Source organism: Sapajus apella, unplaced genomic scaffold (assembly GCF_009761245.1).
Source record: "Sapajus apella isolate SASKATOON/1434 unplaced genomic scaffold, GSC_monkey_1.0 scaffold6, whole genome shotgun sequence".
Taxonomy (NCBI): domain Eukaryota; kingdom Metazoa; phylum Chordata; class Mammalia; order Primates; family Cebidae; genus Sapajus; species Sapajus apella.
The window spans coordinates 26,884,429-26,898,493 of NW_022436946.1; positions in this window are offsets into that span (position 1 = coordinate 26,884,429).

Consider the following 14,065-nt stretch of genomic DNA (forward strand, 5'->3'; position numbering starts at 1 on the left):
ATTCTTCTTGCGCTGGTTTCTTCCCATCTTGTTGGATTTATATAGTTTTGATCTCAGGTAGCTGCTTGAGGAAGCAGCCTTTCCTTTGTCTGCCTGCAGAGGCACTGCTGGGCTGCCATGGATTCAGTGAAGCTGCTGCATCTTTTATTTACTCAGGAAAATTAGGCTGGCTTCTGCAATGGTGGCTTCCCTTCTGCCCACTGAGCTCGATCGTTCCTGGTCACTCTCTAACTGATGTTCTGGATGTGAAACTCTGGAGTGAGAGTTTTTTAGCATGCTGGGCTTTGTGAGGGTGGGACCCATCCTGCTGTATGGGCTGTTTCCCTGCTTTCAGTTCCCCTTCTTTCTGGGGGGCAGGTAACTCCATCCAGTTGGCTTTTTGGCTTTTGTGTCAGCCAGTGCTTCCACCTAGATCTATGCTGATAGTCCTAGTGCTGGCCAAAATTGCTATTCTGCCCTGTTCAGGCAGCTCGCTGAGGCTTTTCAGCCCAGCGAAGATCTCCTGTTCTGTGGGTTGTAGAAGGGCTTGGGTGGAGTGCTGTATCTGAACCAAAGTCCCAAAGGGGGAGATCCCCTGGTTGCACACACCTCCTGGGGGGGCAGCACCCCACCTTGCCTCAACTTGCCCTATTTGGTTTATACCCACTGTTTAACCAGACCCACAAAATGAACCTGGTACCTTGTTTGGAATCGTGACGACCACTCTGCTTCTGTGTCTCTCTTGTTGGGAGCTACTTTCCACAGCTACCTCTTATTCGGCCATCTTGGGATCCCCCACCCATATATATGTCTTTCTAATACAGATTTTCTTTCTATTTTAAATAAAATATATAGATCATAGGCTAATAAATCTCAGCCATGAATACTGAAATACAGTCTTGATCCCTCAGGAATTAAAGATTTAATAGAGTATGGTTAACATTGTTTTTTACTTACAAGAATCTATGCAACCTCCCTTCTTCCTTCCTAAGAAACACTCTTTAAAAAAATTTTGTAGAAAAAAATAATGTAAAATCTACCCACTTAAAATTTTAAGTGTAGGGCGAAGGAGGTGGTTCACACATATAATCCCAGCACTTTGGGAGGCCAAGGTGAGTGAATCACTTGAGGCCATGAATTCAAGACCAGCCTGGCTAACATGCTGAAACCTCGCCTCTACTAAAAATACAAAAATTAGCTGAGTGTCATGGTGCATGCCTGTAATCCTAGCTAATTGGGAAGCTGAGGAGGAGAATCACCTGAGCCTGGGAGGTAGAGATTGCAGTGAGCTGAGATCATGTCATGGCATGCCAGCCTAGGCAACAGAGAGAGACTCAGTCTAAAAACAAAAAACAAAACAAAAAAAAAAAAAGTGTATGGTACAGTATTATCAACTGTACACATATTATTTTAGAGCAAACCTCCAGAACTTTTTCATTTTGCATGACTGGGACTGTATACTTATTGAACAGCAACTCTTCATTTAACCTTTCTGTCCACTCCAGAATTGTACTATTTTCTTTATTATTATATTTTCTTTTCTTTTGGTTTTTTCAGATTACGTTTTTCAGTTTTATTGAGTTATAATTGAAAAATAAAATTGTACACATTCTACATATATAAACATGATGTTTGATACATATATAGTAAAATGATTTCTACAATCAAGATAATTAACACATCTGTAACTTCACCTACCTTTTGTGTATGTGAGAGAGAGGTGAAAATACTTAAGATCTTCTCTCTTAGCAAATTTCAAAGATTCATTATTATTAACCATAGCCATCATGCTGTACATGAGGCCTCTAGAACTTATTCATCTCATAACTGAAAGGTTGTTCCCTTTAACAAACACTATCCCATTGTCCCCACTCCTGGCCACCATTCTTCTAGCCTATGGTTCTTTTTTATTTTCTTTTTTTAAACTATTATTTTAGGTTTAGTGGTACATGTCATGTTTACTTATCAAGAGTCTATGCAACTTCCCTTCTTCCTTCCTAAGAAACACTCATTAAAAATTTTTTGTAGAAAAAAATAAATAACATAAAATCTACCCACTTAAAATTTTGAGTGTAAGGCCAGGTAAATTGCATGTCACAGGGGTGTGGCATACAGATTATTTCATCATTCAATTAATAAGCATAGTACCTGATAGGTAGTTTTTCTATCACCTCCCTCCTCCCATCCTTAACCTGCAAGTAGGCCCCGATGTCCATTGTTCCCTTCTTTGTGCCCATGTGTTCTGAATGTTTAGATTCCATTTACAAGTGGGAGCACATTGTGTAACATTTGATTTTCTATTTCTGTATTAGTTCACTTAGGATAATAGCATCTAGCTCCATTCATCTTGCTGCAAATGACATCATCTTGTTGTTTTTATGGCTACTTAGCATTCCATAGTGTATATGTACTATATTTTCTTTGTCCAGCCTACCATTGATGGGCATTTAGGCTGATTCCATGTCTTTGCTATTGTGAATAGTGCTGCAATGAACATATGCATGCATGTGTCTTTATGGTAGAATGATTTATATTCCTTTGGCTACATGCTTAATAATGGGATTTCTGGGTTGAATGGTAATTCTGTTTTAAATTCTTTCAGAAATCACCAAACTGCTTGCCACAATTTTGAACTAATTTACATGCCCACCAGTGATCTATAAGGATTCCCTTTTCTCTGCAGCCTGTTCAGCATTTGTCATTTTTTGAGTTTTAGTAATAGCCATTCAGACTGGTGTAACATGGTATCTCATTGTGGTACTGACTTGCATTCCTCTAATGATTAATGATGTTCAACATTTTTTCATTTGCTTTTTGCCCATGTGTATACTTTTTTTTTTTTTGAGAAGTGTCTGTTCGTGTCTTTTTTCCACTTTTTAATGGAATTGTTTACATTTTCTTATTAATTTGTTTCAGTTCCTTATAGATGCTAGATACTAAACTTCTGTTTGATGCATACTTGGCAAATATTTTCTCCCATTCTGTAGGTTGTCTGTTTACTCTGTTGATAGTTTCTTTTGCCATGCAGAAGCTCTTTTGTTGAATTAGGTCCCATTTGTTATTTCTTATTTTGGTTGCAATTGCTTTTGGCATATTTGTCATGGCATTTCCCAGGTTATCTTCCAGAATTTCTACAGTTTTAGGTTTTACATTTAAGTGTTTCATCCATCTTGAATTGATTTTTGTATATTTTGTAAGGAAGAAGTCCAGTTTTAATCTTCTGCATATGGCTAGCCAGCTATCTCAGCACCATTTATTAAATAGGAATTCCTTTCTCCATTGCTCGTTTTTGTCAACTTTGTCAAAGATCAGGTGATTTTAGGTGAACAACATTCTTTAGGAGCTCTCAATTCTATTCCATTGGTCTATGTGTCTGTTTTTTGTGCCAGGGCCATGCTATTTTGCTTAGGATTGATTCAGGCTATTCAGGCTTCTTTGGTACCATATGTATTTTTAAATAATTTGTTTCTAATTATCTGAAGGATGTCATTGGTATTTTGATAGGAATAGCAATGAATCTACAAATTGCTTTGGGTAGTATGGCCATTTCAACAATATTGATTCTTCCTACACATGAACATAGAATGTTTTTCCTTTTGTTTGGGTTATCTCTGATTTCTTTTAGCAGCATTTTGTAATTCTCATTGTAAAGATCTTTTATCTTCCTGGTTAGCTGTTTTCCTAGGTATTTCATTCTTTGTTTGTCTATCATGAATAATACTACATTCTTGATTTGACTCTCAACTTAGACATTGTCAATGCATAGGAATGTTAATGAGTTTTGGGCATTGATTTTGTATTCTAAAACTTTGCTGAAGTTGCTTATCAGATCTAGAAGTTTTTAGACAAAGACTATGGAATTTTCTAGATATAGAATCATATCATCTGCCAACAGAGAGAGTTTGACTTTCTCTCCTCCTATTTGAATGCCTTTTATTCTTTTTCTTGCCTGATTTCTCCAGCTAGAACTTCCAATATTATGTTGAATAGGAGTGGTGAGAGTGAGCATCTTTATCTTGCTCCAGTTCTCAAGACTAATGGTTCCAGTTTTTGCACATTTAGCATGGTGTTGGCTGTAGGCTTATCATTCATGACTATTATTGTTTGGAGATATAATCCTTCAATGCCTAGTTTATTGAGGATTTTTAACATAAAGGGAAGTTAAATTGTATCCAAAGCCTTTCTGCATCTATGTCTTGCATGAGTGTAACCTGGATTTGAGACATGGAATCAAAGATCATTTTGGAACTTTAAGATTTAATGACTGCTTCACTGGATTTTGGAATTGCATGAAGCCATTTTGGCCATTTCTCCCATTTGGGATGGATGCATTTATCCAATGCTTGTACCCCATTATACCTTGGAAGTAACTAACTTGCTTTCATTCTTACAGGTTCATAGATGGAAAGGACTTGCCTTGTCTCAAATGAGACTATGGACTTGGACTTTGGTGTTAATGCTGAAATGCATTACAACTTTGGGGAACTGTTGGGAAAGCATAATTGTGCTTTGAAATGTGAGAAAGATGGGATTTGGGAGGGCCCAGGGGCAGAATAATATGATATGGCTGTGTCCCTAACCAAATCTCATCTTGAATGGTAATCCCTCTGGGTTGAGGGAAAAATTTTGTGGGAGATGATTAGGTTATAGAGGCAGTTCCCCCATGCTGTTCTCATGATAGTGAGTGAGCTCTCATGAGATCTAATTATTTTATAAGGGGCTTTCACCCCCGCTTTACTCTGCACTTCTTCCTGTAACCTTGTGAAAAAAAAGTGCCTTGCTTCTCTTCAGCTGCCACCATAACTGTAAGTTTCCTGAGACATCCCCAGACATGCCGAACTGTTAGTCAATTAAACTTCTTTATAAATTACTCAGTCTTGGGCAGTTCTTTGTAGCAGTATGAAAATTGATTAATACAGTTGTTGTACTAGTTTACATTCCCACCAACAGTGTAAAAGTATTCCTTTTAACCACATCCATGCCAACATCTATCACTTTTTGATTTTTTAATTATGATCATTCTTTCAGGAGTAAGGTGGCATCACACTGTGGTTTTGATTTGCATTTCCCTGATCATTAGTGATGTTAAGCATTTTTTTAATATGTTTCTTGGCCATTTGTATATCTTCTTTGAGAATTGTCTATTAATGTCCTTAGCCCATTTTTGTATGGGATTGTTTGCTTCAATTTCTTGCTTATTTGTTTGAGTTCCTTGTAGGTTCTGAATGTTAGGCCATTGTTAGGAGTATAGATTGCAAAGATTTTCTCCAATTCTCTGGGTTGTCCGTTTACTCTGCTGATTCTTTTGTTATGCATAAGCTTTTTAGTTTAATCAAAACCCATCTATTTATCTCTATTTTTGTTGCATTTGCTTTTGGGCTCTTAGTCATAAAGTCTGCCTAGGCCCATGCCTAGAAGGATTTTTCCAGTGTTATCCTTTCAGAGTTTTATGGTTTCAGATCTGAGATTTAAGTGTTTGATTCATCTTGACTTGATATTTGCATAAGGTTACAGATGAGAATCCAATTTGATTATTTTACATGTGGCTTGTGAATTAGCCCAGCACCATTTGTAGAATAGGGTATCTTTTCCCCACTTTATGTTTCTGTTTGCTTTATTGAAAATCAGTTGACTACAAGTGTTTGGCTTTACTTCTGCATTCTCTATTCTGTTCCATTGATCTATGTGCCTATTTTTATACCAGTACCATGCTGTTTTTGTGACTATACACTTATAATCTGAAGTCAGGTGTACTAGTCCATTTTCATGCTGCTGATAAAGACATACTTCAGACTAGGCAATTTACAAAAGAAAGAGGTTTAATTGGACTCACAGTTCCATGTGGCTAGGATGGCCTCACAATCATGACAGAAGGCAATGAGAAGCAAGTCACATCTTACATGTATGGCAGGAGGCAAAAAGAGAGTTTGTGCAGATAAACTCCCATTTTTCAAACCATCAGATCTAATGAGACCAATTCACTATCACCAGAACACCACAGGAACAACCACCCCTATGATTCAATCATCTCTCATGAGGTCCCTCCCACAACACATGGCAATTATGGGAGCTACAAGATGAGAATTTGGTGGGGACATAGAGCCAAACCACATCATCAGGTAATTTGATACCTCCAGATTTGGTCTTTTTGCTTAATCTTTCTTTGGCTCTTTGAGCTTTGGGTTCTACATGAATTTTAGAATTATTTTTTCTAGTTCTGTGAAGAATGATGGTGGTATTTTGATAGGAATTGTATCAAAGTTGTAGATTGCTTTTGGCAGTATAGTCATTTTTACAATATTGATTCTATCATCCATGAGCATGAGATGTGTTTCCATTTTTGTGTATGTGTCATCTATGATTTCTTTCAGCATTGTTTTGTAGCTTTCCTTGTGGAATTCTTTCACTGCCTTGGTTAGGTATATTCCTAAGGTATTTTTTGTTTTGTTTTGTTTTGTTTTGTTTGTTTTTTGGGGTTTTTTTTAAGCTATTGTAAAAGAAGGTGAGTTTTTTATTTGATTCTCAGCTTGCTTGCTGTTTCTGTATAGCAGGGCCACTAATTTTTGCATATTAATTTTGTATCCTGAAAATTTGCTAAATTCATTTATCAGTTCTAAGAGCTTTTTGGATGAATCCTTAGGGTTTTCTAGATATAAAATAAAGCATCAGCCAACAGTGACAATCGACATCCTCTTTACCAATTTGGATGTCGTTTATCTTTTCTCATCTGATTTCTCTGGCTAGAACTTCTAGCAATTTGTGAAACAAAAGTGGTGAGAGTGGGCATGGTTCTCTTATTCCAGTTCTCATGAAAAATGCTTTCAACTTTTTTCTGTTGAGTATATCTATTTCACTGAAGTTTTTCCATTCATATCCTGTATCTGGGTTTTTTGTTTTTTGGTTTTTGTCCTTTAAGTTGAACTTCACCTTTCTCTGATGCCTCCCTTTTGGGCTTAATAATCAATCTTCTGAATTATTTTACTGGCAATGCAGAGATTGGTTTAGATCCATTGTTTGTGAGCTAGTGTGATTGGGTGGAGGGGATGTTAAAAAATCTTGTTTGTTTTTACCAGAATTGTTTTCCTTGTTCCTTCTCATTTGGGTAGACCATGTCAGAGTGGACTCAAGGGCTGCTGTTCAGAATCATTTGTCCCATGGGGTGCTCCCTTGATGTGGTGCTCTTCTTTTTCTGACAAGAATGGGGCTTCCTGAGAGATGAACTGCACTAACTGTTATTTCTCTTCTGAATTTGGCCACACAGCAGAGCTACCAGGCTCTGGGCTGATACAGGGGGTTGTCTGCAAAGAGTCCTATGGTGTGTAATATGATCCATCTTCAAGTCTCTGACCTGTGGATACCAACCCCTGATTCGATGGAGGTAGCAGGGGAGTGAAGTTTATTCTATGAGGGTCTTTTGTCATATTTTTGTTAAGTATACTGTTTTTGTGTTGGTTGGATTCCAGCCAGGAGTTGGCATTTCCAAGGATGCATCAGCTGTGGTAGCATAGGGAGGATCAGGTAGTGAGTGAAACCAAAGAGCTCCGAAGAAATTATGTCCTTTGCCTTTGATCCTCAGAGTGGGTAGAGAAAGACCATCAGGTGGGGCAGGGTAGTCATGAGCTCAGACTCCTTGTACGAGGCTTGCTGAAGCTACTGTGGGGGATGGGGATGTGGTTTCCAGGCCAATGGAGTTATATTCACAGTGAAATTATGATTGCCTCTGCTGTGTCACACAGGTCACCAGTAAAGTGGGGGAAACCTGGCAGCCACAGGTCTCACCCAGGTCCCATGCAGCTCACAGCCCAAAAGGCCAGTCTCACTCCCATTGTGTGCCCCTAACAGCATTGGGTTTATTTCCAGGCAGACAGTGAGCAGAGCTGAGAACTTGCCCCATGTTACAGCCTCCCAGCTGAGAAAGCAAGCCAATTCACAGTTCCTTGATTATCCCATGGTGCCAGCAGCAACAATGTACCTCCTTCAAAGGGTCTGTGAATTCTCTCAGCTTACCTGGTATATTCCTGCCATAGTTCTTGGAGCAAAAGTTCATGACGTGAGCCTCTACACACTACGCTGTCCTTCAAAGAGGGAGCTGCAAGTTAGTCCTTCCTCTTAGCCACCATTTTTTCCCTCCAAACAATGTTCTTCATATTAATTTTTATTTTTACTGTATTGTGGCTGGTATCTTTTCACTTTTTTAATTTTCTGATAATTGTTTTATGGCCAATTTTGTGGTTGACTTTAGAGTATTTTCCATGTACAATGAGAATAATGTAGGATTTTGTTGTTTTGGGGTGGAAAGCTCTGGAGATATCTGTTAGGCACATCTAATTAAGTGTTGAGTTCAGGTCCTGAATGTCTTTGTTAATTTTTGCCATCAATGATCTTTCTGATACTGTCAGTGGGGTATTAAGGTTTCTTACTATTATCATGTAGTTATCTAAGTCTTTCCATAGGCCTCTAAGAACTTGTTTTATGAATTTGGATGCCTTTGTGTTGGGTGCATACATATTAAGGATGTTCAGGTCTTTTTGCTGAATTTTACCCTTTTCCATTATGTAATGCCCTTCCTGGTCTTTTTTGATGGTTGTCGATTTAAAGTCTGTTTTGTCTAGAATCAGAATAACAACCCTTCCTTTTTTGTCTTTTCCATTTGCTTGGTATATTTTTCTTCATCCCTTTACTTTGAATCCATGGGTGTCATTGCATGTGAGATGGGTCTCTAGAAAACAGAATACAGTTGGGTCTTTCTTCTTTATCTAACTTGCCACTCTGTGCCTTTTATTTGAGGGCATTTAGCCCATTTATATTTAAGGTTAATATTGATATATGCAAATTTGATCTTGTTGTAATGCTGTTAGCTTTTTATTATGTGGATTTGATAGGTCTGCTGTTAGCCTGATGAATTTCCCTTTGTAAGTGACCCATCCCTTTTCTCTAGCTGTCTTTAATATTTTTCTTTCATATTGGCCTTGGAGAATCTGATGATTGTGTCTTGGGGATAGTTATCTTATGTAGCATTTCACAGGAGTTCTCTGCATCTTCCGAATTTGAATTTGGACCTCTCCAGCAAGGCCAGAGAAATTTTTATGAAACATAACCTCAAGTATGTTTTCTAAGTTGCTTGTTTACTGTCCCTCTCTCTCAGGGATGCCAATTAGTCATATATTTGGTCTTCTTACACAATCTCATATTTCTCAGAGATTTTCTATTCTTTTTATTTTGTTTCCTTTATTTTTGTCTGACTGGGTTAGTTCAGAGAACCAATCTTCAAAATCTGAGATTCTTTTCTCAGTTTAGTTTTTTCTGCTGTTAAAACTTTTTATTATATTATGAAATTCTTGTGTGTTTTTCAACTCTATCAGATCAGTTTGGTTCTTTTTTCATAACGGTCATTTTGTTTTTCAGCTCTTATATTATTTTATTGTAATACTTAGGGATATTTTGTCTTGGGTTTTAACTTTCTTCTGAAAGTAAATTATCTTCCTATACATATTCTGAATTTTATGACTATCATTTCTTTTGTTGTGGAAATGGTATGGTCATTTGGAGGAAAGAAAACACTCTGGCTTATTGAGCTGCCAATGTTCTTGTGCTGGTTCCTTCTCATCTGTGTGGGCTGACGTTTCTTTAACAGTGGTATAATTTTATTCCAGTCACTCGACTTCCTTTCTGGATGTTTTTTATAGAGCTAAGACCCTCGTGGAGGTAGGATGACTCATGGGGTATCTCCTAAGCCTAGGTTGCAAAGGCGCATGGAAGAAATGTGAATCCCCGGGGACTCTCACTCACTGTTTCCCCGCAGTTGGAGGCATCCCCTAGCTCTACACCACTCCTGGTTGGTTAGTTGTCCAGTCTTGCTCATCTCCCATCCTCTGTGGGTTGCCTTGCTTCCTTGATGAATTCCAGTGTGTCTCCCTGGATGATCCAGTTGAAGAGCAAGTGTTTACTTGCTACTCTCTTCTCTCCATGACAGCAGCACACACTAGCTGCTGCTAGTCGGCTGTCTTGGCCAGAATCTCTATTCTCTGTTTCTATGAGTTACACTTTTTAAGATTCAGCATATTCGATCATGCAGCATTTGTCTTTCTGTGTCTGACTTATTTCACTTAGTTTAATGTCATCTATGTTCATCCACGTTGTCACAAGTGACGGGATGTCTTTCTTTTTTAAGACTGAATAAAATTTCATTTTATATACATACCACAATTTCTTCACTCATTCATCCATCAATGGATGCTTAGGTTGTTTCCATATTTTAGCTATTGTGAATCATGCTGCATTGAACATGGGCGTGCAGATATATATATATATATATATTTTCCCATTTATTTATTTTATTGCATTTTAGGTTTTGGGGTACATGTGAAGAACATGCAAAATTGTTGCATAGGAACACACATGGCAGTGTGATTTGCTGCCTTCCTCCCCATCATCTACATCTGGTATTTCTCCCCTTGCTATCTCTCCCCAGCTTCCCACCCCCCACCGTCCCTCCCCTATTTCCCCCCAACTGACCCCAGCGTGTAGTGCTCCCCTCCCTGTGTCCACGTGTTCTCATTGTTCAACACCCGCCTATGAGTGAGAACATGCGGCAGATATATTTTTTAAGATACTAATTCACCATTCTACTTTCTGTTTCTATGAGGTTGACGACTTCAAATACTCCATATAAGTAGAAACATACAGTGTTTGTCCTTTTGTGACTTTCTCATTTCACTTATCATAACATACTGAAGGTTCATTAATGTTGTAGCATATGATAGAATATTCATCTTTTTCAAGGCTGAATAATATTCTGTATGTATATACCACATTTTCTTTAACTATTCATCCACTGATTGACAATGAAGTAGTTTTTACCTTTTGGCCTTTGTGATAATTCAGAATAAACATAGGAATACAAATGTCTTTTTTACATCCTGTTTTCAACTTTTTGTATAAGTATCCAGAAGTAGGGTTGCTGGATCATGTTATAGTTTTATTTTTAACTTTTGGGGGAATTTTATACTGTTTTCCATAGATATGGCACCATTTTGTATTCTCACCAACAGTGCACAAGTATTCCAATTTCTCCACAAACTTACCAACACTTGCTATTTTCTGCTTGTTGTTTCTGTTGTTCTTGTTTTTGAATAATTGCCATTTCAACAAGTGTAAAGCCATCCCATTGTGGTTTTGATTTGCATTTTACCTATGATGACTGTTGAGCATCTTTTTTATACACGTGTTGACCATTTGTAAGTCTTTTTTGGAAAAAAAAAGCCCTCTGCACATTTTTAATTGTGTTTTTTATATTGAGTTGTGAAAGTTTCTTATATATTTTTGATATTAACCCATCTTTCCTTGTCTATGCAGAAGCTTTGAGTTTAACGTAGTCTCACTAGTCTATTTTTGCTTTTGTTATCTGTGCTTTTGTTGTCATAACCAAGAAATCATTGATTATGTAATTGATCATGTAACAAATGTAATGAAGCTTAATTTTTTCATCCAATTTGAGTTTATTTTTATGTATGGTATAAGATAAGGGTTCAATTTCATTCTTTTTCATGTGAATATCCAATTTTCCCAGCACATTTATTGAAGTACTGGGTGCTACACATTTTTTTCATTGTGTAGTTTTGGCATGCTTCTCAAAGATCATTTAGCTGTTTAGATGTGGGTTTCTTTCTAATCTCCCTATTTTGTTTTATTTCTCTATATATCTGTTTTTAAACCAGGGCTGTACTGTTTTTATTACTATGGATTTATAATATGGTTTGAAGTCAGAAGTGGTGAGGCCTCCAGTTTTGTTCTTTCTTAAGATTGTGTTGGCTATTCAATATCCTTTGTAGTTTCATATGAATATGAGAATTTTTTTTCTCTTTTGGAAAAAAATTGCATTGGAATTTTGACAGAGATTCCACTGAATACATTTATAATGTGTTCTACAGTCAGCAAGTATTAGGCCTCCAGTTTTGTTTTTCTTTCTCGAGATTGTTTTGATTGATTTTTTTGTAGCTTCATATGAATATGAGATAGAGATTGCATTAAATCTGTAGATCACTTTGCATAGTATGGACATTCTAACAATATTAACTCCTTCAACCCATGAATATGAGATGTATTTCCATTTATTTGAGACTTCTTTAGTTTTTTTTTTTTCAGCAATGTTTTATAGTTCAGTGTACATATGTTTTGCCTACTGGTTAACTTTATTTCTAAGTATAGGTTTAAACTTTCCTTTTGATGCTATTGTAAATGGAAATGTTTCTTAATTTCCTTTTTGGCTTACTTTTAGTGTATAGAAACACAATACACTACACAATATGTGTTGATTTCATATCCTGCAAATTAGCTGAATGTATTGATTAGTTTTAAAAGTTTTTGGAGAAGCTTTGAGTTTTCTACACGTATTATCATGCTTTTAAAGAACAGAGACAATTGTGCATCTTTCTTTCTAATTTAGATGCCATTTATTTCTTTTTCTGGCTTAATTGCCCTGAGTAGGACCTCCAGTGCTATGTTGAATAGAAGTAATGATAGTGGATATCCTTGTCTTGTTCCAGACCTTTGACTTAGAGAAAAAGCTTTCAGTTTTTCGCCATTGAGTGTAATGTTAGCTGTGGGCTTTTCATATAAAGCATTTATTATGTTGCTCTAATTTTATTCTATTCCTAGTTATTAGCTTCTTTTTTATTCATGATAGAATATTGAATTTTGTCAAATGCTTTATCTGCATCTACTGAGATGATCAAATAATTTTCATCCTTCATTCTGTTAATGTGGTATATCACATTGTTGATTTTCATATGGTAAATTATCCTTGCATCCCAGGGATAAATCTCACAAGGTCATGGTACATAATCCATTTAATGTACTGTTGAATTAACTTGCTATCATTTATTGAAAATTTCTGCATCTATATTGATCGGGAATGAATAGTTTGATTGATTGATTTCCTATAGGTTTTTTTTTCTTTCTTGCATCTTGTCTAACTTTAATATCTGGCTAATGCCAGTCACCTAAAAAAAATTATGAAGTTTTCCCTCTTCTTGAACTTTTCTTTAATAGTGTGAGGATCGGCAATAATTCTGTTAAAAACATTTGGTAGAATTTATCTGTAAATCCATCTGGCCCTGGGCCTTTCCTTGTTGGGATATTTTTGATTCCTGATCAATCTCCTTACTACTAATAGGTTTGTTAAGATTTTCTATTTTTTCAATGTTCAGCTCTCTTAAGCTGTATGTTCAAGGAATTTATTTACTTCTAGATTATCTAATTCACTCACAAATAATTATTAATCATAATTTATTATAGTCCTTTTTAGTTCTGTTGCACTGTCTTCCCTTTATTTCCTTTTTTAAAATGTTTTTCCTATGTTCAAGCTAACAAGTTATTGTCTTTCATTTCTGATTTCATTTGTGTTTTTCTTTTAATCAAACAAAAGCTTTCTCAATTTTGCTAATTTTCCTAAAAATCAGCTGTTAGTTTTGCCAATTTTTTATTGTTTTTCTATTCTTTTTTATTTATTCTGCTATAATCTTTATTATTTCTTTCTTTGCTTTTGCTAACTTTGGGCTTAGATTGGTGTTTGTTAATTATTTCTTGTTCTTCAAAATGTAAAGTTAGGTTGTTTATTCAAAATCATTAAACTTTTTAAATGTAGACACTTACTGTTGTAAGCTCTCCTATTATAAATGTTTTTGCTGCCATTCACAATTGCTACAAAGAAAATAAAATACTTAGGAATACAACTAACAAAGGATGTAAAGGATCTCTTCAAAGAGAACTACAATCCACTGCTCAAAGAAATAAGAGAGGACACAAACAGATGGAAAAACACTCCATGCTCATGGTTAGGAAGAATCAATATTGTGAAAATGGCCATACTGCCCAAAGTAATTAATAGATTCAATGCTATCCCTATCAAGCTACCTAGACCTTCTTCACAGAACTGGAAAAAAAACACCTTAAACTCCATACAGAACCAAAAGAGAGCCCACATAGCCAAGTCAGTTCTAAGCAAAAAGAACAAAGCTGGAGGTATCATGCTATCTGACTTCAAACTATACTACAATGCTACAGTAATCAAAACAGCATGGTAATG